Source organism: Protopterus annectens, chromosome 6.part0 (assembly GCF_019279795.1).
Source record: "Protopterus annectens isolate FY-2018-M chromosome 6.part0, PAN1.0, whole genome shotgun sequence".
Taxonomy (NCBI): domain Eukaryota; kingdom Metazoa; phylum Chordata; order Ceratodontiformes; family Protopteridae; genus Protopterus; species Protopterus annectens.
The window spans coordinates 1,686,244,278-1,686,272,263 of record NC_056737.1 but is presented as its reverse complement, the minus strand read 5'-3'; positions in this window follow the sequence as shown (position 1 = coordinate 1,686,272,263).

The following is a 27,986-nucleotide window of genomic DNA, read 5'->3' as shown; positions in this document are numbered from 1 at the left end:
AGTATAGTACCGGAAGGATCCAACTGTTACTGAGTTCCCTACATTTGTGTGACATTTGACAGGACATCATCCAATGATTGCTTATAGTCATGCTGTTGAGGTTGTGTATACTACCAGACTGCAAATCATTGACTGATATTAACAGTATCACCCACAGCATAGTGTCAACCCATGACATACACACATGTGGACCCATGTTAGTACATAACTGTAGTAGAATGCATACTGGCCATTGAAAGTTACTATGAGATGTTAACAATGTGTACAACAGGGTATGCCACATGTTCCATGTGTCCACCATGCATGTACATGCAGACAGTGCGCACCCACCATGTTCACAGATGTACACTTGCTAATTTGTACTGCACACATCACACACGTACTGTCCACACACTAACACATGCTGGCAACACATTACACTTCAGCCAAGTGGAACATGGATGGACAATACATACTAAGACCTAACAGTGGTGTAAACAATGCTACATTGACAAACAGAGCTTTGATGCATAATACCTGCTCAGTCATACCTACAAGGATTTCATTACACTTTCATGTTGACAACTTGCTAATATTGCTACACTGCTATAATGTCACCCTGTGCATCAGCACCATGTTAGCCTCTTCCTGCATCAATGTTACAATGTTACAGATGACAGGAGGTGACACAGGTATCATCATATGCACAGGGTGTGTTGTTGTTTGCCAGAGCCTGACATTGACCCATCTAATCGACATGTCTGTGTGTGTGTGTGTGTGTGTGTGTGTGTGTGTGTGTGTGCGTGTGTGTGTGTGTGTGTGTGTGTGTGTGTGTGTGAGGGACAACAGTACAGCATGGGCCAATGTTGATGTAATGTGTGTGTGTGTGCATGTGCTGAACACACAGTACACATCTCACATATGCATATCCTAACAATACAGGTAACAGTAGTCTACAGCTAGGGCGTATTACCTGCTTGCTCCATATCATCATGCTGGGTGGCTCTGGCCTCCATGATTACACATGTGTGATGCTGTTGCTGCTGTAGGCCAGGAGCCACCACGCTTAGGAGCAGCTCCTCCACTCTGGTGAGGTGGGGATGTATGGCCGCCCCACCACCTGTGGCAAGCTGTTGTCTATGGATATCAGATGCATGCCGCTGGACATGTCTAATTAAATCACTGCAGTGATGGCATACCTTCTCATATGTCCGGTTATGCATGCCTATGTCATTTACCTGATGAACAAGATCTTGCCACAGTGCAGTACGCTCATGCTGGTGCTGGCTGGCCCTGGAAAACAGCAGTGTATAGTGCTGCACCAGGCTGTTATGTATTTCCTGTTCCTCTGCAGCTGTATATGGCAGATTGCATTGATGAGCCATAGCCCTTGAAGACAATTAAACAAAATATGTGTGAGCAAGTCATGTGGCACACTTAACATTATTAGGTACAGATATCACTTAACTGCCATATATAGCATCTGTCTGTCAGAGGATACACACATTCAATACCACATATCAGTGCTCAGCCCACAACTGGCTGACAGTGCCTGCCACACTCCATAAAACAAACCAGTATACACCAGTACTCGGCACACTGTTTGGGATACAATGCACAACCTCGACACGGGGGTATATATCAACCTAATGCATGAAGAAATATGTCATCCAATGCAATGAATGTAAAGTACATTTACAGTATTACCAGTAAACCACCATAGTCGTTGATGCCATACCCCTACCTAACATATGTACACGGTTGTTAATATAGCTGGCATACTGCCGTAACAGAGTATACATGTTTGCTAGGTACACACACATACCCTGTAACACACATGTGATTGCGGGCATGGTACATGCATCATTACACACACATCAGACATACATACAACACACAAATGTATGCTGACACAGATGAGCATTACCTGTGTACCTTACAGTACTGTGTGCCCGTATGTACAGATACCTATGCCTGAGGTATGTAATCTGTGCAGACTACAGGAAACACACAAGACAGTGTTACCAGGGAATGTGAACATACACCATACTGTGCTGTTTAGGCCTACAGCTTCAGGTAGTACAACAGTTCATATGGGAGCTGTATTCACCAGCAGTACCACTTACTGAGCATACATGTATTGCTTCAACCTACAATGGGATACCACAATCGTACACAAGGAAATATGTCACAACATATGCCATCCTACTATGTCTGCATCCCAATAACTGACACATCTTTCTCTGGCCTCACACCTAGGACACAAACTACCATGACAGAAACAACCTCACACTAAGCTATCACACCTTTTCAGACCTTGCACACATTCACTGTCACACTCATTCCACCTCACATAGCAGGTATTGCACTGAGTACATGTGTGTGTGCATTGTGTCATAGGTAGGCAATACCCTATTGGCCCTAGGGCCTAGAGCAGCCTAGCCATATGCTACCCTAGACTTTGACACACATGTAATATCATTTCACATGCTCCTGTCAACCGGATACACAGAGGTGACTCCCAGGGCATATTACCTATCTCCTAAACAATCATCAGGGGTATGTATGACATCTGCTAATGAGGAGCCTTGTTTGTTAATGCTGGGTGGTTTAGTCCAGAGTATGGCATATTTGTGGATAGGAACCTGTACCTCCAGCATGTGCTGTTTAGTGAGGAGGTGAGGATTAGGGCCCTAGGTCATGTAGCCCGGACTGATTGTGAGGTGTTGACATGGTGGTTGGCCGACTTCTATGGGTGTGACATACCTCTGTATGTCCAGCAGAGGTAACCTCTGGGTGGGTGGTATGCAGCGCACTCTAGCTGTGGTTTTGTGAGTCAGTCTGCATAGGACATGTGTTTGAGAGCAGTATTACTCTTTGTGAGGTATGTCTGTGGCCTTTCCACTTGCTGTAGTTGTCATGTGAAGAACATACCACATGGGGCATTGTGATGAGAAGAGGGGAACACTGCCTATATTTCCCTAGATGGCACACCTTTTGTGATGACATGTACCACGTAAACAGATTACAAGACTAGTGTGGCACTGTGATTATCAAAGGGGAGGCTGCTGTCCACCTGTGTCCCATGTTCCCTTCTGACACCTTCAGTGTTAGGCAGGCTACCACCTATGTGGTAGTTACTGGGTAAAGTGTTTTGGAATGGGGTATGGCACTGCAGTACCAACACTGGTGTTCAGTCCATGCCTTGGTCAACAGGCACCTGTTGCAGTACGTATGACCTCGTGTCTCCCCCCCCCTCTCTCTCTCTCTCTCTATATATATATATATATATATATATATATATATATATATATACATATATACATATCTATACATAGCTATACATAGCTATACATAGCTATACATATCTATACATATCCATATATATCTATATATATCTATATATATCTATATATATCCATATATATCTATATATATATATATATATCTATATATATCTATATGTGTATATATGTATATATGTATATATCTATATCTATCTATATATATATATATATATATATATATATATATATATATATATATATATATATATATATATATATATATATATATATATATATATATATATATATATATATATATATATATATATATATATATATGTATATATATATATATATATATATATATATATATACACATACATGTATAAATCCATTGCTGTACATTTAGATGCACATATAGGCACATATACTGCCCACCTTTCATGGTGGAGATGTCAATTATGCAACAGTTGTGAGACATATGGTTATGTAATAATATTGCACAGTGTTGTGCAGAATGCATTTTGCTGTCCTCAGGCCATATAGCTGTAGCAGGCCTCACTGCCTGTAGCTCAGTCCCACAGCGTTTAACCACCACATGACATATACCGGCACTGCTTGCTGTCTGCAATGCCACACACTACAACCTACATACATTTGTGCACATATCAACCTTCAATGACATATATATGTCCAGCCTTCACTAACAGTTGCAGTATGTCCCTTGCCCTATGCACATGTGCATATACATATAGATACAGACTGTTGCCACATATGGATGATTCACAGTATGTAGAATACCCTTCAGACACATCATTCGGATGCCTGCAAATACATATCTGGTACATACCTTACCTTTGTGTTCCTCACCTCCGTCTGTTGTAGCTGTTGCTTTTTTTTTTTTTTTTTTGGTTTTGGTTTCCTCTGTGTGTTGGTCTTTCTTTTCAGTGTCTGTCTCTTACAGCCTGTTTGTCTCCGTCTGTCTGTCTGTCTGTCTCTGTCTGTCTGTCTCTCTCTCGCTCTCTTTCTCTCAGTTGGTGCAATGATATTATTGCATGTGTGAACAACAAGTACAGGCTGCTTTTCTAGGTATCTGCACATGTGCATGTGATGGCCTCTGCACCAATTGGTGCCTACCATTTAGTAATTGCATGCAGCTTGCTGTGTGGTAATTGCAGTACTCACTGTGATTGCAGGAGACTGCTATAAAATGCTAGGTTAGGTAGGCATAGCCCTTTCAGTTGTGCAAGGTGGGACCCATGCTTGTTTGCTGTGGACACTGTTGTCTCAGTCAGAAGGTTGGTATATGTCTCATATCTGAAGCTAGGGTTGTAGCCAGTGATATGCATGTTGTACTCAAACCTGACTGTTGCTTCTTCCAGTGCACTCTTCTCAGTGTGTAAGTTTACTCACACCTCCTAATACTAACACTGGATACATGGGAGTATGTACTTTCTTTTCGAATTAGAGAATTAACCGGCATACAACTGTAGTTATTGCAATGTGTTCCTATGGCTTTCCTATTTTCCCTTTACATTCACTCGTAATGCATGATATATTTCTTACAGCACCAAGTTGTTGTATATCTGCTGTGGCTTAGTGGTACTTCATGCAGACGGGTGAATCCAAGGTGTGGGGTTTCAGACTGACAAGGGTATTTTATTTTGCTGCTGAGCAGTACAAGGGCCCTGTCATACACAGTGACTAAGGCAATTTTAAGCAGTTGTAAGTGGGTTTGCGTGGGTTTGCGCAATGCTTAGCTAAGCGCACACATGCGCACACTGGTGCAAACCCGCTTACTACTGTTTACAAGTGCTTACTCTTGCTAACCCCTGAGCTCATTTCTTTGACAGAAAAGTAAATGGGGAGAAAGGAATGTGGTGATAAAGGGTACACAAAGAGGGGAAGACAGTAGGGAAACCAGCTGGGGATGTACAGGATGGGTGTGGGGAAGGTGCATAGCTGCCCGTTTCTTTACCAGCAACAGCTGTGCATATGCAATACATTAGGAGTGAAATTTGAAACCTTCCACCCCTGAGAGAGGGGTGAGGACAACTAAGTATGTTGCACTACCAATTATGAATATCAGGCACATGCACTGTTTGTGAACTGCTATACTGTCATTAGTATGTTACTCACTTCTGAACAGTTTGTGGTTTGTTTGTATTGACATTAGCACAGTCTGCTCAGGACAATTGGACATATTTCAGTATTGTGTATGCATACCTACACCCGTGGGTGTGCCTGACTACACAGGTATATGGTACTTTTGGGTAGGGGTGCAGAACTGTGGAGAGCATTATTTATTATTGTGTGCTGTTTATCTTGCTGAACATGCAGAGTTGATGTGTACCTGTTAGTCTATGAAGGCTAGTAGTCTGTCTCAGTAGCTCCCACCTATGGACATATCCAGATGGTAGACAGAGGTTAGCCTAGTATCCTTTGACTGTGCACCACTCCAGTCTTTTCAGCACCTGAACAATGGCATTGTCACAGGTGGTTGCTAGCAGTACATGGCTACATCCTTTGATATTTCTGTGGTGTACTCCTACATATAGGCATGCTTGTGGGATTCATTCTACAGCTATTTGTTGAGTGTGTAACAGCAGACAAGCTGACATGCCTGTGGGTTTCTGACACTTCCAGGCCTCAGATACTCTCAGGTAAATATTTTAACAGCCTCAGGGGAAGGTACATATAAGTGGGATACACCGGTGATATATTTCAGATATTTTGCTGTTGAGACTTTGGGGGATTTGGAGCATATGTATTACTACACGTTTTCTGATGTGCAAGCAGTGTCTACTCTCACTTATTGACATTTTTCATTAAGTGAGATTCCCCACCTTTCTGCCTACTGTTAGTACATTTTACAGGGAGTCAGAGGGGCACAGCTAACATTTGTTTGCAAATCAGGGACATCCCTGTAAATCAGTCACAGTTGGGAGGTCTGGCCTCTGACCTATTCAAATATGCCAGTGTTTATCCTGTTCTGATACTGTATGGGGTTTGTAAGTTGCTACTGTAACATTATTCCCTACTAGCATGGCTGGTTCTCTTTTCACAGTCATGTCATGCAATTCCACAACACTTGCTGGTTAAGGGCCACAGAACAAGATTTGTGTTATGCCATTCCTATTCACCCTTTACATTCAGTCATTGTAATGCATGATATATTTCTTTCAGCACCACATTATTGTATATCTGCTGTGGCTTAGTGGTACTTCCTGCAGTCTTGTGAGTCCAAGGTCTGGGGTTCGAGACTGACAGGGGTATTTTATTTTGCTGATGAGCAGTACAAGGGCCCTGCCATAGAGTGACTAAGGCAATTTTAAGCAGTTGTAAGCAGGTTTGTGTGACGCTTAGCTAAGTGCACACATGCGAACACTGGTGGAAACCCGCTAACCAGTGCTTAAAAGTGCTTACCCCCACTAACCACCACACTAATTTCTTTTAAAGAAAAGAAAATGGGGAGATAGGAAAGTGGTGAAAAAGGGGGCCCAAAGAGGGACACACAGTAGGTAAACAAGCTCGGGATGTGCAGGACGGGTGTAGGGAAGGTCCATAGCTGCCCATTTCTTTAACAGCAACAGCTGTGCATATGCAATGAATTTGGAGTGAAATTTGAAACCTTCCACCCCTGGGAGAGGGGTGAGGACAACAATGTATGTTGTACTGCCAATTATAATTATCAGCTTACATGTTTGTCCGATGGACATGTGTACAAAATGGGCAGCTATGTATGGGGCGTAATTTTTTTGTGGGTACAGATTGCCCTTTTTTTTTTTTTTTTCAGGTGAATGTCGGAAGTGAGGTAGATGAAGTAGGTATGTCCGGGGAGGTAGGTTGGGAAGGTAAATAGACAAGACAGACAAGAAGCATACAGGGGCGGTGTATGACACATGAGGTGGGTGAACACAATTGACGGGGCCGGATGTTTGGAAATCGCAAGCCCATGAGCCCACAGATGGTAACAGTGGAACTGAGATCCCCACCCATGGGCATTCACCACTGAACCTTCACAGCCCCAAGGGTGGCTGTGCTGGGGGCTGCGTAGGATGGGCAGGCTCACCCATGAGATGCGCCACTCTCGCCTCAAGCTGGCATAGGGGATCAGCGACTGAATGCTGGATCTCCCTATGCACCACAGCCTGGACCCTTTGAAGGGAGACAGGTGGCCCTTCTCCGCCCACGCTTGCACAGGGGGGATGTGTCCCATTCCCTGCAGCACTTCCACCTGAAGATGGCACAGGACCAATGGAGGAGGGGAGCACGGGCTGGGCACCGGACCTGCTGGTGCCAGGTTCACTCGCTGGCTGAGGAGGGACAGGTGGGTCCGCTGGGACTGGCCTTCCCATACGTTCTATGATTAGGTGTGTTTAATTACAACATAAGCAAAACAGCATTCCAGATTAGTTGTAACAGCATGCAATAATATTCCCATTAACCCAACACACCAAGGGTACAACAGTTGAACAGCAAGCATAACACATGCATATATTGAACCACAGTGGTTATTCCAACAGCATGCAGGGATGTTTGGTAGCAACAGGCCACCATGATTGTGGTGTTTAAACAGGGCACATGCATCAACGTGAATGCAAATATTTATAGAACAATAGGACATATGTCCCAACAAATATTTAAGATTACACATACCCATTGAGGTGTGGAATTGCATGGTTTATGCACATACAGTAGGGTGTATAAAAAACCTCGGTTAACATCTTATAATGACCTTTTAGTCTACACTTTATTCCTAGTGACTGCAAGTGTATATCCCCTACCTGTATTATTACACTTGCCACCATACATTAGGTTGTGTACCGGGTTTGGCTAGTTCAATATATGCCTGACCTATATCTGACATACTAACTGTCCAGGATGCAGATGTTACTGCTACATATTTCTTGATTGCATTTATATTTCTTTATCTACATATCTGGGATATTTTCACATGACATTTTCACTTCGATTTGTACAGAACCCTGCATTTCTTGACATGCTACACATGTGCTAGGTTTACATATTCATGCCAGCCAGTAACTGCCTGTTGTGGACTGTATATATGTTTAATAGCTACTAGTACTTCCATCACCTACTTTATATGGGACTGCACAACTCTGGGTTACCAGCACCTTTTCAAACAGTACTGTTTGTATACTGCAAGGGTACAACAACATTTCAGATTATGTGACACAGACACACTCTGGGTTTTAGACCTTTATTAATGACATTACACACTTTTCCACAGGCTCACTCCTTTATTTGTTTTAACAGTGTATATGGCAGACATGTTCAAGACAAATAATACCTTTATTAATAGGTTAGAACAATCTTTTTTCAGGCTCACTCACTTATTTTATACAACAGTGCCTGCAGAGATATTATTCCAGACATATGTTACCTTTCTTAATGGGTTTCTACACTCTTTTTCTGCCTCTGACGTTTTTATCTGACAGTACATGCAGAGAACTTATTCAGGCAATTTTATGGCTGTATTATTGGACTACAACACTTTCTTTCATGCTCTCTCCCATATTTTATATAACAATACATGCAGAATAATCACTAACCTGCCTGGTGGTGCAGCCTTAGCAGCCTATCAGCATAGGCTTGCTGATTCATAGCACGGTCACCTGCAGCTGTAAAGTAAATGAAGGGATATTGAGACATACCTATCCGTTACACATACTCCATTATCAATTCTTACATACTGCATTCCATGGCTACATACTCAGTTGCAGGGCATCCCGCATCCCACGGGCCTCCTGTATTCATTGGTTCAGGTGGTCCTGCTTTCATCTCTTCAGGTCTGCATGGTGGTGACAGACCTGCTCACCAGTCTGAGGAATGCTTGTGGCACTGGTGAGGTCACGAGCTAACCGGTTCCAAGCCTCTGCCCTGTACTCCGTCCCTTGGAACTGGCCCTGCAGGAGTCTTGACTCGTGACGGTGGACAAGGAGCCCAACCATGTATTTGGACGCCTCGATGCCCCAACGTTGCACTCGGAAGCATGTTCCCTCTCCGACACCAGACATTCTAACTGCAGATGTGAGCTACAATCAGTTATGGCGTGTATTCCTGCCTGTGGGGCTTAAATATGCCACATTTCCCGCACTTTTTTGTGATTGGCCATTTTGTAAAATTCTCAGCTGACTGCAGACCTGCTTAGTAATGGTTAAACTACCATTCTTACGTATATCACTGTTAATAGTGGCTGCTTCCCCGTATGTTGTCATGGCTTAGTGATTCTGTACTTTGATTCTGATGCACAGAGTCCTGGGTTCGAATCTTGTCATTCATTTTATTTTCATACTATCCAGACAGGCTAGGGGGTGTGGCTGCATTTACACAACTTTGCTCTACGTTGCTCCTCGGTGCCCTCCAGTGCCCTGGTTGAGACAGCGCGCACGTCTGTGCAAACAGATTGCACTGGGTAAAGCTCCATCGAACTATGGGCAACTCTATTGTGCTGGGTAAAGTGCCATGAAACAATGGACAACTCTATTGCGCTAGGTAAAGCGCTATTCAACTATGGGCAACTCTATTGCGCTGGGTGAAGTGCTGCTTAACTGCAGGCAATTTTATATCAGGATCCTTTAAAATATTTATTTTGTTCACTGATACATTGGCCATTTCACTGCTTTTTGGTAATGTTTAAACATATTTGCCAGGTATTATTTCATATACTGATTTCAAAAATAAATACGAAGGGAAGTAGTGGGACTCAAACCATGAACGCCTCTTTTTTGTGCGAACGCTCTACCGTTACGCTATTGCTATTTGGTGTGATTTGCATTAACATTCTTTTTTATGCTCTTCCATGTCAGAATTGCTAACTCTAGCTAAGCAATGGGCACACCCGCACACACACGCGCAAATACGGGCAGCTATTTTGGGGATTTAAAAAAATATATTTAATGTTTTGTGTTTTAGAACTGTGATAGGGGTTTACAATATCAGGGAGTGGGGTGTTGGGTGCAGGGAAATTTGAGCGGACTCACTCTTGTGTGTGTGCTTTGTTTCATTTTAAAACACTTGCAGGGGCATGGACATTTAGACTGCTTGGCATTCGGACATGCCCCCTGCTTTTTTACACGGTCCCTGTAAGACTTACGGGTAAGTCAGCATGCCCTCATGAATATTCATGGCATGCTGACGTCAAACCTTTCAACTGCAGCCTCCGAGTAAGACTTATTAAGTCTTACATGGAGGATTAGTGAATCCGGACATCTAAAATATTAATACTCATTATTATAATCATCTATTATGTAAATAATGCTGCATCTTCCTATCAGGTTTTCCATATAATTTATGCTCAAACAGTATGACTTTGTTATGTCTGTTGAGTTTTTATTCTGACAAACAAAAGTCTAGTTTTTTTAAATTTTGTCCTAGGACATTATGACTTTATTATGTCTGTTAAGTTCTCATTCTGACAAACTAATGTATTGTTTTCATATTTGTGCTTGAATGTCATGACTTTATTATGTCTGTCTAGATCTTCATTCTGTTATCCATATGTATCTGAAGCTTTTCTCCCTGGGCCTACACTGAAAATGGATACATCATGACCAAGTTGGACTTCCCCATTAAGCAAATGCCAGATAAATAAATAAATCTGCAGTCTAAGTTAACACCACTAGGTGGTTAGCCCTGCTGCAGTAATTCATTAACACCACACCTGTAGCCAGTTTAGTGTGTTCAATACACCTAATTCATGCCTTTAGAATGTGGGAGGAAGCCAGTGCACCCAGATGAAATCCATGCAAGCACAAGGAGGACATGCAGACTCTACACAGAAGGCACCCTACCCAGGAATCAAATTGGGGAACCTCTTGCTATGAGGCGACAACACTATCCGCTGTGCCACTGTGCCATGTGAACAGCTTTAAGAGGTGTTAGTTACTTCACTTTGCCAAACATTGTTTTCTGAGTTACAGTGCAAAATGTACTGCAGATTTTATAGCTGTGAAATTTGTTGGGTGGTGCTCACCACTCTACAGATACAGGCATACTCATATGCAGATGTATAGGCATACAGACACACAGGCATACAGACACACACATTCATGCTCTCTCACACACACACGCAAACACGCACACACACACACACACACACACACACACACACACACACACACACACACACACACACACACACACACACACACACACACACACACACCACCTTGGATTTTTTAAGGAAAATCAGCTTTATCTTAGGTTAAATATTTTGTACTGATCTAGCAAAGCAATGTTGGAAGTAAACATCCTGCAGTATTTTGGACTACATAAAAATAGAACATGCAGAACAATAATGCAAACTGCGTGGGCAGAGTCACTTTGCAACTACTTCTACATCTCTGGACTACCTGCTTTTGTGTATCTGTTCACACAACAGAAGTCATCAGAAGAATGCTTACACAACAGCATTAACTAAATAAAAACATAAAATTCTTATCCATTGTAACAGTTTGGAATAACTGCATGGGCAGGGTGACTTAGCAATTACTTCTACATCTCTGGACTACCTGCTTTTGTGTATCTGTTCACACGACAGAAGTCATCTGAAGAATGCTTACACAACAGCATTAACTAAATAAAAACATAATATTTCTCATACATTGTATTAGTTTGGAATACAATATTACTCATATTTATTCATCATTTCTACACCTCTGTCTCTCTCTTTCTCTCTCTTTTCTCTCACCTTCTTTTATTTATTTTTTTGTACATTTCTGAACCATTTTGGTAAAAATGCTGCAGATCAGGAAAGCATTATTTATTACTGCTATTGCTAACTAACAATCAAAACATTAAATGTTAATGCAATACCTTAGGTAAAGTTTATTTAGAACTGGTCAAATGTTTCCTTCAATAATAATTTATATGAGTTGATGCTTTTCTGGTTGGCAGAACAACAGACAATTCTTTGCCATACATGTGTAAGTTATTTATTAATTGAAGAAAAGAATTTAAAATTTAAACACACGCGCATGCATGTATACACACACATGCACGTGCACACACACACACACACACACACACACACACACACACACACACACACACACACACACACACCATTCATTGTTAGAATTTATCACGCGTATAAAATGATAGCAAACAATATTTTTATAGGCAAAGCAAATCTATGAAATAATGATAAACAGGATGTGTATGACTACATGCCTTGTTAAGTGTATCTGTAAAGGAATGTTCTCTGCTTCGTGAGACAGAAATCTTTTACTGATAATATCTGATGCTCTCATTTTGAAATGTGGCAACCTTTAAAGCAAACATACAAATTATATAACACATAAAACCAATACACCTGACTGTAATTAAGCAACTATATGTTTACCCAATGTTGAAAGGCAGCTGATAAGGAAAGTCTCAAATATGGGAGCTGATTATCCACTTTGTTTGCTGACAAAGTCTGGTGAGTGCAGTAAAATTAGTCAACACAGAGCTAGTCTGAACAATTACTCCTTTAGTATGAAGTCACCTCAAGAAGCTATTGCTTAATTATGGAACACATTTCTGTTGCAGTATTATGAGCACATTTAATACAGTTTAACATGACTGCATTCATATAATGTGTTTTGCATATATCTTTTATTTTAGAACACATCATTTCTATACTTGGCTATTCCAAAAAAACCCAAAACATTCTTATGTGTTAATGGCATTGCATGATGTGCCTAAGATTTGAAGCTGTGGTTATAAAGGACTGCAGAGTCATAGCTGTACCTTAAGTCCCTCTCCTCTTAGGAGATCACACTGTGCAGTGAGAAATTATAGTGCAAAATACATTCATGATGCTATCCCAAGGATCCACGAGGAAAAAGGCCCCTTCTCCACAATGCAGTGATTTGTGATTCCGAGACATATCAGCCACAATGAGAAAAGACCTCATATTGGATAATTTACATTTCTCTGAATTGCAGTTGACTATAGTGGAGTGCAGACCAGTGCTTCCTGCAGTAGATGCAGTGTTGGCAGAATCATTATGTAAGCAGTGGCATCTCCCCTCATTCATTCTCCCACACACAATGCACACATTCAGACACAGATATGCATGCTTATACGCACACACACACACACACACACACACACACACACACACACACACACACACACACACACACACACACACACACACACCACATGCATCATACCTGTTTCTGTGTTATCTTGAACATCTGCAAGGTCTCCTTTTCCCCTGCCCCTGTAATTCACAGATAGTTCCAGTCACCAATCTATGCCAGACATTCAGGTTTCAGACTTCATATATTTCAGTAAATGCATGCTGGGGCAAAAGGTGCTACCCTGGTGATTCTTTCCATTTGTTCTAGGAGGTAAGGAAGTATGTTTACCTTCTCCCTGTCCTTTGTACATCACATCATAAGAATTGCATAATGTCCAGGATCCACAATACATGTTTACAAAAACCCTGCTGCACTAACTTCACAGATGACATAGTGGGTTCATACAGTTTACAGTCAAAAGATCGACGTTGATATGTTCGACAGCCACCTCCTCGACCATGGTAGGAGCGACAGTCAGAATATCGATGTTCATGTGTACGTCTGTTTAGAAGGACATACACAGGGCAGAGATTCACAGCATTGCTGTGAATTGTGGATTTAGAAACTATGGTCGACAGAATTTGTCGACTTTGTTGCGTTGACCATACAACCTACTTAATATGTATGAGTCGATGTTATTTGTTGTGGAAATCACCATTCGCATAAGTGATTTTCATGCTTTTGATAGTAAACCGGGTTCATACAGTTGTTTTATGTGGCAAGGCTGGACAGTTCAAATCCCTGTTTTTTTTTAATTGTATCCCTGGGGTCTAGTGATGACAGATAGGATGAATATCCTGTGCAAGGTGGGAGGGGACAGGGCTTGAATCTTTTTCCTGCCTCTTAATGTGCACTACTTATCCTGGTGTCTGTATTCCCCACACCCTGAGCCTCATTCTGTCTTACAGACACATGTGTAAGGAGTTATCCCTGCTGCCTACTATTCCCTACCCCACCCTGGGATCCCTCTTCTAAGTGCCAAGTATGCACATATTCAATAGTTATCCATAGTGTCTAGTGTTTCCCCTCACCCAATGTTGCAAGCTCTGCTTATTTGTCTAGGAGTATGTAGAAGTGTGACCTGATACCCCAACACTCACACACACACACACACATACACACACACACACACACACACACACACACACACACACACACACACACACACACACACACACACACACACACACACACACACACACACACACACACACACACACACACACACACACACACACACACACACACACACACACACACACACACACACACACACACACACACACACACAAACACGCATCCTAACACTACCTTACAACTAAAATCCACAGTACTTACCTCTACCACATTAGAAGAACATGGCCTTTTGGCTGTGTTCACTACCTCTGGGTACAACGAGCAGTCATGCTAATTTACATGACCAAGCAATTCTGTGAATTATTAGGCGAGTAAATTTATTTATTGATTGATTTTTGTATTTTTTTAGATTTTTCTTACCATGAAAGACCAACTGGATCAGAAAGTGCCCATTTTAAGTGCAAGCCAGTGGATAAAATATCCACAATCACTGTCTTTCAAAAATCAGTTTCAGCTAATTTAAATCACAAAGTATACAAAACACAGGAGTTAAAAATATTGTAATGAGAAAAAAATAGAACATATGCTTCATAGTAGAGTGCAATGAAAAACAATAACATGAGTTGGAGAAAATATGTGAGGAAAAACTCATTAGTCACTTTATGTGGTAAATGAGATGTGAGACAATTCTAATAAGATAGTTAAAATATATATTAGAGACAGTGAGGGGAAATTGATTGATGTTTTAGTATGAGAGGTGGTGTTCATATTATGGTTACAGAAGACAGAAGGGTAGAGAGAAAAGGAGATTATAAGTAAAGTACACTGCAGGGATTTTTCAGGTAGCTTAGGTGAGTAGTGAAGAAAGAGAAAGAGGTAGAGGAAAGGTCTACAGCATGGAAGTGGATAAGGTAAGGTAGTGGGAAATACAAAAGAAAAGAGTGGAGTAGTAGGTTGGAGAAGGTTGTAAGGTGTGATTTAGGTTGAAGGGGATAAGTGAAGTATACTGAGCAAGTTCAGCCAGGATTGATAAAGGAGCAGGTCCATGATTTTGTGAAGTATTGCTTCTTGGAGGCAGTTTTGGGAGAAAGGTCCTGACTAATTGGCATATGTTTCTCCAAAGACTGCAGCATTAGCACTTAGCATGGCTATGAGGACAGCTTGATGTGGTGTTGCTTGTCTTCATGCAAAAGCTCCATGTTATAGCTATATCTGAATGCCAAAACATTACCACAAGGTGTGCACCTCATGTACACCTCTCAGTAACCCTTAGGAATCTGTTCCTAGAGAAGTTTGATATACTGTTTTTGGAACACCCCATTCAGTAAGTAGTAAGGATAAGGTGCTTATTTGGAAAGTGTTTGCCTTGTTCAAAGTTAACCTCTGCATTAGCTAGCTGAACCATATGACCTCAGTGTCCTCATGCATTAGTTCTATAACTATGAATGACAAAGTCACTGTTACCCAGGGCTGGCACTTGAATTTTAATAAAAATTATAAAAACTGTGCATAGTGCAAAAAAAAAAAAGAATATAGCAGTTATGCATGCAACCAGTAGGCAGAAATTATTCTGTATATAGTATGTTATACAAATAATTGCAGACAATGGGATGAGGAGGTAAATTATCTTTGTACAGTATAAATTATACTTCTATAGCTTCTAAACAACTTCTATAGCATCTAAACAATATAACCCCATAAGTTAAAAAGAGAATATCTGCTCCATCTGCTGAGATGCATACAACTAAAACACATTTAAAACACACTGTTAATTGCTATAAAAATGTAAAGCCAGAATTTTTTATTAAAATAGTAGTACATAGATGTGCATGAACCACAGTGAGAACATTAATTATAAACAATGTTCCTCAGGGAGTACTGCAGAATTGTTAGAAGATTACAGTAATCTCTACTATATTAATGTGACCAGTACCATCAGGTGCTTCTGGAAATTCTTCCCCAAAATGGGTGCATGTTTACTGGACACTGAATTCTAGACTCCTCAAAGTGTTCCTTGTGCCTCCCAAGAATGACTACAGCTGAGATGAAAATTCTTCCATCCTTGCAGAGAACAACTTTACCAATAACCCCCCCCCCCCCAAATTCACAGGATGTTTTACTGGAATCCCTTTTAGACAACCAAAAGTCATCCTCCATGGGATTTCAAATTCCTGCTATATGTTTAACAAATACAGCAGCTGCTACTTTCTTGGTTCTGGCTCAGCAGTCTGATCCAACTCGCCATCAAATGTTGATCAATTGACAACTCAACACCTCCTTTCACCTGATTGACTAGTGGATATGGCTTTGGGTCTAATGATATTGCTGCAAAATCAGTTCATAGGTAGGTTCATAGGTAGGTACTAGGCTATCAACCCAAGGGCCTATGTAAGCCTAGCCAACAAGGTTCCCTGGCTTATACAACCCAAAAAAGTTATTTTCTTGTACCACTGTCAAGCAGAGACACAGAAGTGATCCCCGGGGTGTATTTGCTATTTCCCATCCACTCATCAAGATTTTTCTTGAAGTGTGCTAATGAAGAACTTTGCTTGACATAGATGGGTAGCCTGTTCCAGAGTATGGGAAGTCTCTGAGACAGGAATTTATCCCTCCAGCATGTCCTGTTTATTGTGGTGACAAGGTTTAGGTCCCTAGGGCATGTAGCTCAGAGGGATTGGGATTTCTTTAGGTGTAGCATGTCCAATAGCTCTGGGTTTGACATAGCTTTATATGTTAGGCAGAGATCACCTTGGAGTAGGCGATATGCTACGGAGTAAAGCTGGAGCTTTTTGAGACAGTCAGTGTAGGGCATTTGTTTGAGGCCAATAATCCTCTGTGAGGTACTTCTGTGGCCTTTCCAGCTGCTGCAGATGTCTTGTGAGGTACATTACACTTTATAATGAGTCTAATGAGTGTCGAATAGAGGGGAACAAGGGCCTCGTTTTTCCTGGATGAGAACCCTTTTATGATGAGGTGTGCCATGTAGAAGGACTTCCTGACTACTGTGGCGATGTGACTATCAAAGGAGAGACTACTGTCCACCTGGGTCCCAATGTCTCTTATCACACATTTGGTGTTAAGTAATTTGCTGCCTATATGGTAGTTCATGGGTACAGAGATTTTACCAAAGGGAATGACACTGCACCTTTTGGCATTGAGCTTGAGGCAATGGCTGTGACACCAGGCATCTGTTTCAGCAAGGCCTTTCTGTAGGATGTCCATATCATTTGGGGACTTGACTATGGCTCTTAGTTTGCAGTCATCTGTGAACTTCATCAGCCAGAGGCCTTCTGTGTTAGCCTGTACTTCAGATAAGTAGATACCAAACAGGAGAGGTCCCAGGACTGAACCCTGTGGTACTCCACTTGTCACTGGTTTGAGGTCAGATTTGGAGTCTGCGACTTTTACAATGTGGGTTCTGTCAGTGAGCCAGTTGGCAACCCATCTTGTGATGTAGGGATTTATACCTAGTTTAGTGAGTTTAGCTATAATTCCAGAATAGGGGATGATGTTGAAAGCCTTGGCAAGGTCAGGATAGGCTGTGTGAACCACCTTACCCTCATCTACGGCTTTGCTGACTGCCTCAAAGAAGTTGATCAAGTTCAGGAGGCATGATCTGCCTTTCACAATCCTGAACTGGGTGGGATCCAGAGTTTGGAGGTTACCAATGTCTTTGTTTATGAGTTCCATGATGATACGTTCCATGGCCTTGCAGACCAGGCTCATCAGGCTAATAGGGCGATAGTTCCCGGGATCAGTGGTAGCTCCCCATTTGTGGAGTGGGATAACTGTTGCTGTGTGCCATTCAATGGGCACAAAGCCTGTTGCAAGGCTATTATTGAACATGGTGCTTAGGTGGGGAGCCAGTTAGGAACTGAAGTTCGTGTAAAACGCAGCCTGGGATGTTGTCTGGCCCCATGGATGCTGTGATTTTGGCGTTAGAGAGTGCAGCTTTTACCTGCGTAGTTATGATTACAGGGACTCTGCATTTTTCCCTGTATAGATATGGGCCCTTTAGGGGATGGGGGGGGGGGTAAAGTTAGCACTGAACCTATCTGCCAGGATGTTGGCAATATCAGTTGGTTCTGTAATTTTTGTGCCGTTGTGCTGTAACTCAGAGCAGATCTGGGTGTTGCCATCGAGATTCTTGACATAGCTATAGAATGCTTTGTGATTGTCCTTAGAATTAGTGATGATTTTGTTTTCATAGCTAGCTTTGGAGGCTCTTATATGGGATCTCAGCTTCTTACTGAGGCTGACCAGGGAGCTCCTCCACTCATGGGATTTTACTCTCTTTTGCAACAGTTTCTTCCTTCTGTTGTACAGTTTGTTTATGGCAGGGGACCATCAGATTGGCTTCCTTTTTTTGGAGGATAGTGTCTTGGTTCTGTTTGGAATAGCACAATCCATGCACTCGTGTAAGTGCTTATAGAGTGCATTTGTGTAGGATTCAGCAGTTGTAACTGTATTGTCCATCTGCATTGGTGTCATGAAGTTCACCACTTCTGTCTTAAGAAGCATGAAGTTGGCTTTGGAGAAATGTTTTACCATGGTTTCCTTAATGGGGGGGCAGGATGTGGATATCAAGGGTGATTAGCTTATGGTCGAATCGGACCAACGAGGAGTTGACTTCAGGTGTGGAACACTGGTCACTCATGTTGGTAATGACTAGGTCTAGGATATTGTTGCCCCTGGTGGTGGTGTAGATAAATTGATCCAGGGCATTGGAGTTTATGAATTCCAGAAAGCGTTGAGCTAAGGAGTTGGCACACAAGTAGTTTTCCCAGTTAATGGTGGGGTAGTTGAAGTTGCCCATTATTAGGGTGCTTGGTTGAACCCTAATATTTTCCAGTACATCAAGAAAAGAGGAGTAGGAATCCTGGGGCATGGTGGGGGATCTGTAGCAAGCTACAATTTGGATTGCAGTTTTGCCCAGAGTTAGTTGCACTTGGATAACTTTGGATGCATTATGCTGAGCAACTAGCCTGGAGGTGTGGATATCCTTAATGAATATGGACACACCTCTGCCTTTGGTGTTTCAGTCCAGGTTACATGGCTAAAAAGTGTGGTATGAGTTATAGCCTGGTAGTGCAGGGGTGGTCTCTGGAGCCTTGAACCAGGTCTAAGTCACTGCACAGATATCGATGTTCTCCATTTTAAGGAGTGCCGCGAGTGAGTGCATTTTGAGATTTAGACTTCTAGCATTGAGTAGCATTACCCTCAGTTTTTGCTTGCCTGTTCCTGTTATGGTGGTGAATTTGTCATTTGAACCTTGCCTAAAAAAGGCACTATAGGGTCGGCAAGAGCCTTAGCCAGTATCCGGAATCCCAGGGCGACAGGTGCAGGCCATCTCTGGCAAAGCATCGTGGTCTTCACCAAAACCAAATTACTTGCGGAGGAAATAAGGCAAAAGAAATTCTTCTTCAACTTCTTTAATAGTCCACAAAACCACAGCAACACGCCAACTAGGAACACAGCAATTCCACGGAACAAACAAGTGCACATGAATGCCAGACCTCTCCAGTGCGTTTTCATTTTAGTTACTTCCTCGGATGTAACAGAATACATATTGAGGTTTCTGATCACCTTAAATACACACATAAATTATACTAATTCAATAATTAACCAATAAATTAATTGAACAATCAATTCTACATTTAAAACATTTAGTATGAAAGTGGATAAATAAGCTGCCTGATAACCTAACTTTCTAATACATCTTCCTTCTCTCGACCATGTCATCCCAAGCAGACAGATACTGGTTCCCCTTAGAATGACACCAGAAGCTTACTCAATTGTTGAAGTCAATCATTTTGTCCTTGCACTGCGGTATAATTCTGAGCGATGGCAAAATGCTACTGAGGGCTAGGGTCATACCTGCCTGGGCAACAAGATCAGAGAGCTCTTCATGTCTCTTTTCATGTAGTCCAGGGAGGTATGTCTCAGGTCATTCACACCAACATGGACAATGACAGAGTCATATTTGTACGTGTTGTGGAGTGACCTGAGTGCGTGGGTTATGTGACAGATCCTGGCACCCAACAGACAGCTGACAGTAACCTTCACCTTGTTTAGCCTGGTGAGTGGGACATCAGTGTGCCTGACTATAGAGTCACCTATGACTAGTGTGTTGGGTATATTGTTTTGCCCTATTGGCTGTGGTTGAGTGGCACACTGAGTCTGTGGGCTACATGTCATTTGGGTTGTATTGGGGGATGGAGGTTGCTTGTGTTTCTGCTTTAGAGGTCTCTGTTGCTTAGACAGATTATTATTGAGAGCCTCTGCGAATGTTTTTGTGTTACTATGTGTGGATCTTGGTGGTGTAGATTTAGTGAGACTGTGATGAGTGTGGTGTGGTGCAAATGTTTACCTTCTCCTCTTGACTGTCAAGTTCAGTCTTGGTTGGAGAGAGCTTTTCCTCCAGTTTGGCTAGATAAGTGCATCTCTCACAGATTGTAGTGTTGGGTGGTAGGAGGAGAGGGTTGTTTGTGTACATGAGGCAATTTCTACATTGCCTCAAGATGCCCAGAGTCATCAGATAGACAGGCGAGAACACTGGGAGCTGACTCTTGTACATGCCTGAATAAAAAACTATTTTCCTCTAGATAAGTGAGGAAAGTGAGTACAAAAACTGTTTTCCTCTAGGTAATGAGGAAGGTTGAGTGCTTTAGTAATTAGTAGCTTATTTAGTACTTAAAAGTTCTGAACAAGAATCTGTATCTGCACTAGACAAGTTACAGGAGAGAAACACGTGCAAATGCAGGCTTTCAAGTCAGAAAGTTGAGAGAGATGGAAAAGATTTCTCAAATGGCCAATAACTACAATTTCTGGGTCAGAACCACTCCTTGTGTGGTAGACAGGTTACCTAGTGCTTACCACTCCCGCTGATAAGCTAGAAGGCTTCCCTCCAACACAGAAAGGCTTGGGGGGCTCAGAAGCTTACATACAGTCCTGGATACAGCAAATCTGTATCTGGACTACACTAGTTACAGGAAAGGTAGGAAACAGACTTACAGTATTTTATTTTACAGAAAAGTAGCTAAAACAGCAGTAAAAACAATTCACATGCAGTGCAAGTTAGCACACTTGAGCATATAGCAGTATTAGACCAAACACAATTTAAAAAATGCAATTAAATTAAAAAGGACTAAAAGCAAGTGCAGGAGGAGTTTATTAGGTAGAATGTGGTAAAGAGATGAGACTGAGGGAGTGTCCCAGATCAAATCAACAGTGGGGCGGGCAACTGCAAAAGCCACCAAATTTAAACTACGAACAAAAAATAGGGAGGGTGGGTGGGACAAAACACTTTCAGCAGAGATATGAAAAACTTTAAGTGACAATTAACAGTACAAACTCTAAAACCAAAAAATATACTTACCTCTGTATATTTCCAGATAGATTGAAAAGCAGTCCCTCAGAACATAGGTTCCACCAATGAAAAAGTTGCTTAACTTTAGCCAAAAGGTGCTTTAATACAAATTTCACCTATGAGCAGCTCATTTTCATATGCAATGATTATTATCTGCTGTCCATTGCTATCACAGAAAACAGATAGCAATTCGCCATTCAGTTTCAAGTCAAGTAAGCTGTTTCTTCTAGCCACACCCAAGATTTATCTACAGCAAAGAATTTGAGAGATACACATAAAAGCCATTTCTCACAGTGTCCTATGAACTTAATAATTTCATTTTGAGTGCATTAGTGTATTACTGAAAGCCTTGTATTTGACTTCTATCTGGATTTATACTGGCTAGTGTTTTTTTTTTTCTTCTGGTTCACTCTTATTTAGAGTATCATTCATCTGTCCACAACCCCTTTTCCCATTTTTAAAAATGGGGTCAGGATGTCACATCAATAGTGACAATCATCTGGAGTCAATGTACACACCAGGTGGTAGCTAGCCCTGCTGCAATGTTATTGCTTTTATAAGCTTCTCGCTACCTATTTTTAATATGCAAAGCAGGTCTCTAAAACAGATAACAGATGAATGAACTATATTTTTAATTTGTGACTGAAATATCCAGTTAGGGCTTCTTTCTCCTTGTGACTTACTTCTTCACGGTTTTAATTTGTGACTGAAATATCCAGTTAGGGCTTCTTCCTCCTTGTGACTTACTTCTTCATGGTTTTCACTTTATTGTGAACCTCTTACCATAGTATTTCATATGATAACATATTGTTCAATCCCTTGAAAGTTACTTGCTATAGTTTAACAACTAAATGGTGTGGAACTTCAGACCTCTAGTAGCCTACAAACATGCTTGCATTCCAGAATATTTTCTGAAAAATCCACTTTGAAAAGCATAATATAATGAAATGTAAATACTTTGTGAACATACATTGTCAAGAAGGTTTGCAAACATGAAGGTTTTTTTGTGGCTTTAAAGTGTATTTTATGGAAGACATTTACTGGTAGATGGTCAGATTTTATTAAAGAAGCAGTGATATTAGGGATATTTAGAAAGGGGAGAAGTTAGTAAGATCACGGGCAAGAATGTTATCAAACCTGGTGTGCTGAGGAACAGTTTCATCTACAGAATTAACCTTAATAAAATTGAAAACTTTGGGGCATAGTTATTGCTAGCTCATAGTTAAGCTAGTTTATAGTGGGGGTAGCTAAAGTCACTCATAATAAGTGGATTCAACTTAATGGGGAGATTTTTCATCTGTCTTTAATAATCTGGATGATGAGGAGAAGACACAGAAGATGTCTCATATAACTGGCAAAAATATGGTAGGCATTTCATATTTAGCATTACCTCTGTAAGTCCCTGTATGATCTTGTGCATCTTTTGTTGTGAAGCAATAGCTTCCTTAAAAATATGGATACACCCTCCACATTTTTCTTTGCTGCTTAATGTATGACTGACACTGAACCCTGGCTTGGCGAAACTGCTGTATCTGCACTGCAACCAAGTTTCTGCCTGCTTCCTAGATTTGCAGATTTCCAGGTCCATAGATTCCTCAATACTGTCCAACAACCTGTGCCAAAAACTGACAAGAGTCAACCTACTGCTACACAAGGACAGTATGCACCCATTCAAGACAAAAAAGAAAGTGGTCAGATCACAGGGACTAAGCATGGCTCAAGTCTCCAACGATCTAAGGGATTATACAACAAACCGACCTGGAAAAAGATTTTGTGGCCCACAGATACAGTAAAAAGTTCATCCACAACATCCTCAAACCCATCATCATACAAAAATTCACTGACCCGGACTTCTGCATGGAAGTTAACAGGAGGAAAAGAAAAAACAACACAAGAGGGCTGAAAGATGTATCCATGACAATTACCTAATTCACCGATTTCAAAAGCCTAGTAGACATTATAAAAGGCAAATGGATCATTATCACCAGCAACCCCATCAGAGATCCTCCCTGACAGACTAAGCTTTAAAATTTGAAGGAGAGAAACATCAGACACCTTGTGGAAAGGAATACTATAGGGCTGGAACCCTCCATGGACCTTCCCAAAGGAACATACCTCTGTGGACCCCCAAGATGCAGATACTGCTGCTTTATGAGCAACATCCCAGGATTCTTCTGCCTCAACTGAAACCAGTATTACAACACCCGAGAATCCATCAATTGCAATGCAGAGAACGTAGTCTACAGGGCTCAATGTTCCAAGTGTCTAGCCTTTTACATGGGGAAGACCACAAACAAACTAAAGACCAGGATAGTTCATCACCTTACTGACATCAAGCACAACAACCTCCACAATGCACTATCCAAACACAACCACCGCAAACATGGACATGGCACCTTCACATTCCAGATTCTCAACCTGGTACCTAAACTGGAACTCCAAGGCCCTGCAAATTATCTACTTGAAAGAAAGGAACTCGACTGGCAGATCAGAGTTGAAGCATGTCAGCCACCTGGTCTAAACACCCAAATGTCCACGTGCAGTGCAATCAACCTTAGAAAGCTGCACCATAGTGCCTATTACTAAATAATTCATCCAAGAGATCTTCCACACCTGGTTATTTTGGATCATGAAGAATTTGCTGGCTATACACTTTCTCTTGTTGGTATGGGCACAAACTCTGATGTAATAGGCTTGATAATTCATTTTTAAGACATTCTCTTTACTTACTGTTTGACTATTTTTATATTACACATCTGTTGCTTTCTAACTTCTTGGCTCACTAATGACAGCTCTAGCATACGAGTGAGTTACCCCTGGTAATGAGAAAATTAGGACATAAGACTAATTTTGATAAATTTATTTGTTTAAAATCTGGACTGTAAACAAGCTTACATCTGTATGTGATAGTTAAAGGTAAGGACATGCTAGGGATGCTATGGTGAACTTTTTGATTTTAAGTGGTATTAATTTCCCTTTTAGTGACAGCTAGAGCACACAAATTTACTACTGTCCCAGCACTGATCAGTTTGGCAGGTCTGATAAAGCATTTAGCAAAAGAGCTGGAACCCACAACAGTGCTTTGAAGTATTTATTATTTTTTATGTCCCCTCCACCAAGGTTAACGTTATAGCTCCCACTCTTGCCCTGGTGATCGATCCCTTATTTATAGTCTCTATTTTTGGATGCACTACACTTCTCCAGCCCAGAAGGATGGATACAGTTCTACCACTAGGTAAAAAATGAAATGAATAATACAAGGGTGATTCAAACTCTCCCCCACCTGCCAGACTTTGCCATTCAAATTTATGGTTCCCCTTTCCCTATAGACAGGGAAATCTCCAGCTTGAGGTTACCACCACCACAGGCTGATCTCCTAGTCTGTGGGATTCAATCCATATTGACTTGATCAGATGGAGCAGACACACAGGACATGCTGGCTATGATGTTTTCTCAATTGAAGCCTTGGTCCATTTTCTTGCAGACCCCTTCTCCCTAAGTTTTGTTAGTTGATTTGCAAAATAGTGGATTGTAGGTGGGAGTTACAGACACTGTTGCTAAACACTGTAATTATTGTGAAAACTCTAAATCATCAATGGACTCGTTGGTCCACACACTAGACTTTCCATTCAATCTATGGCCCCCATTTCCCTATATGCAAGACATTCTCCTGCTAGAGGTTACAACCAGCACAGGCTGGTGTCCTAAATCTATGAAATTCCATCCATTTTTACTAGGTTATAGGGAGCAGACACACAGGACTGTTTGGTTATTGAGCCACAGGCATTGGCTTTCCTGGCAGGCCCCTTCTCCCTAAGTTTTGTGTGTTTAGTTTTCTAATAGTGGGTTATGTAGGTTACAGACACTGTTGCTTAACATTTTTAATTATTGTGATAATACTAACATTCAATGGACTTGCTGGCTGCACTCTGTCACATCCAGATTCCAGAGTCCTCATATATCAATTACTTATTATTACTTACAAAATTCCTCGTCTTACTGCAGACTTAGTAGCCTGATTGGCATCCTATGCTATGCATTGTTTTCTCCCATTCTGCCCAATCATTGCAGTTCCCCACTGGGGAGGTTTTTGGCAAAATGGATCTGAATAACACAAGGATGAATCAAACCCTCAACACTCTCCTCCCACCCAGTATACTTTACCATTCAATCCACAGCCCCATTTCCCTTTAGACAGGATAATCTTCTGCTAGAGGTTGCAGCCATCTGCAGGCTGGGGTACTAAATCTAAAAAACTCAACCATTTTGACTGGGCTGTATGGAGCAGACACATGGGATTGGTTGACTGTCGAGCCATTAAGCTTTGGCTCTTCCTGGTAGTCCCCTTCTCCCTAGGTTTGGGTTCTTTATTTGTAAAATAGAGGATGGTTAATGGGTGGGTATAGACACTAGTGCTGAACAGTTTAACTTAATTAATTTTGAGAACTTCATTAGATTAAATCACTCGATAGGCTCATCAGCTGTGTTCACACACTCCTCATTTCTGAAGCAAAGGTACATTATTTCCAGAGTCTTGTCACCTCAATTAGAGTCCTAGAATGTGAGCCATTCCTTTCATCTTGGCCAATCATCGTAGTCCCCTGCTAGGTAACTCACTGGAGTTCTACACATAAGAGCCCTCCATCCAGTTCTTCCACTGCAAAAACTCACAGCCTTTAATTCACACCGTGAATCCAGCCCCTTATGCAGCTCATTTGCTATTTTTTACTCCTCAACACCCAGGATAGGCCTAGTTTTCGAACCCTCTGATTGGCCCACGGACTCTTAGAGCTTCAAATAATATTGGCCTCACTTAATATTCATGTCCACCCAGGCCTTCCACTACCCCCCATCAAATCACATAAGATACAATAACACGCCACATAATTTCGATTATTTCAACTAGCTACTTTACCAAATCACAGATTGTTCTGTAGTATTCCTATAACACTGTAATATTAATGAATTAATGCTTTCCTACTAAAGTACGATGATGTAATAGAACTATTAACACTGTTTAGCTGCTGCATTCTTCAATACTGTAACAGTGCTTATCTGCCAAATGTTGATAATCTAATAATGATGCATTTTTTGAACCATTATAGAGTACAGTCTTAATTATTTCTTCAAGAAGGATCCATTTCCAATGCTTGGACTATTGTCTTGCGCTGTTCTAACAAATATTCTGTGTGTGTGTTTAACAGGCAACATTCTGAAGTTTCTGTAACAACCCAAAAACCAGTAAACAAGTACTTCAAAATGCAGGAACTGCAGTGCAAAGTACCACATGAACTTGTTTTCCTTCAGGAACACCAAAGCTTTATTTTACAACATCAAATAAGTGCTTTAGTCTCAAATTAACTTTAACAGAGACTTCATCAGAAACAGTGTATTGTCAGCACAACTACATTTAAAATACAAATGAATAGTGACTTCATTTTCTACTGCTAAGCAGGAAACCAACATTTTAAAGTGGCAGCACATAAAAAACAGTCATAACAGATGTTAGTACTTAAAGAGTTACATAAAGGGACCCTAATGATTCATATATAATATATAATTACACTTTCTCATACTGCATGATAATACTATCCAATTTCTAAAAAGATTTAATAACAATAAATAAATAAATAACAGTCCTATATGGCATAAAAAGCCCTACCATGGCATAAATGGATTTCTAAGATGAATCCATAAAATAAATACATGTATACAAAACCTTAATATGTAACTGTATAAATATGTAATATATAACAGTATATATATATATATATATATATATATATATATATATATATATATATATATATATATCTATGGATTCACTTCATAACCTCAAAATACTGAAATGCCGAATTTCAGTATGTCGAGTTTATAAAGTCGAAAAAGGAAAACATCGAAGCTACAAAATAACGAATTGCACAACACCGAAGCCCATATTAGCGAAATAATTCCCCTAAACTAAACTACCAAAGTACGTACACCTGAAATCATAGGACCTCATACTACACTACTACACCACATATCATAATATCGAAACTATCTACACATCTTTAATGCACGCAAAACAATGTCAACCGGAAATATGCCATAAATAACATCTCCATCCGTACACTGTGTAAACAAAAACTGCAGCTGTACATTCTGATCCGAAAGAATTTCCACGTACATAGTATT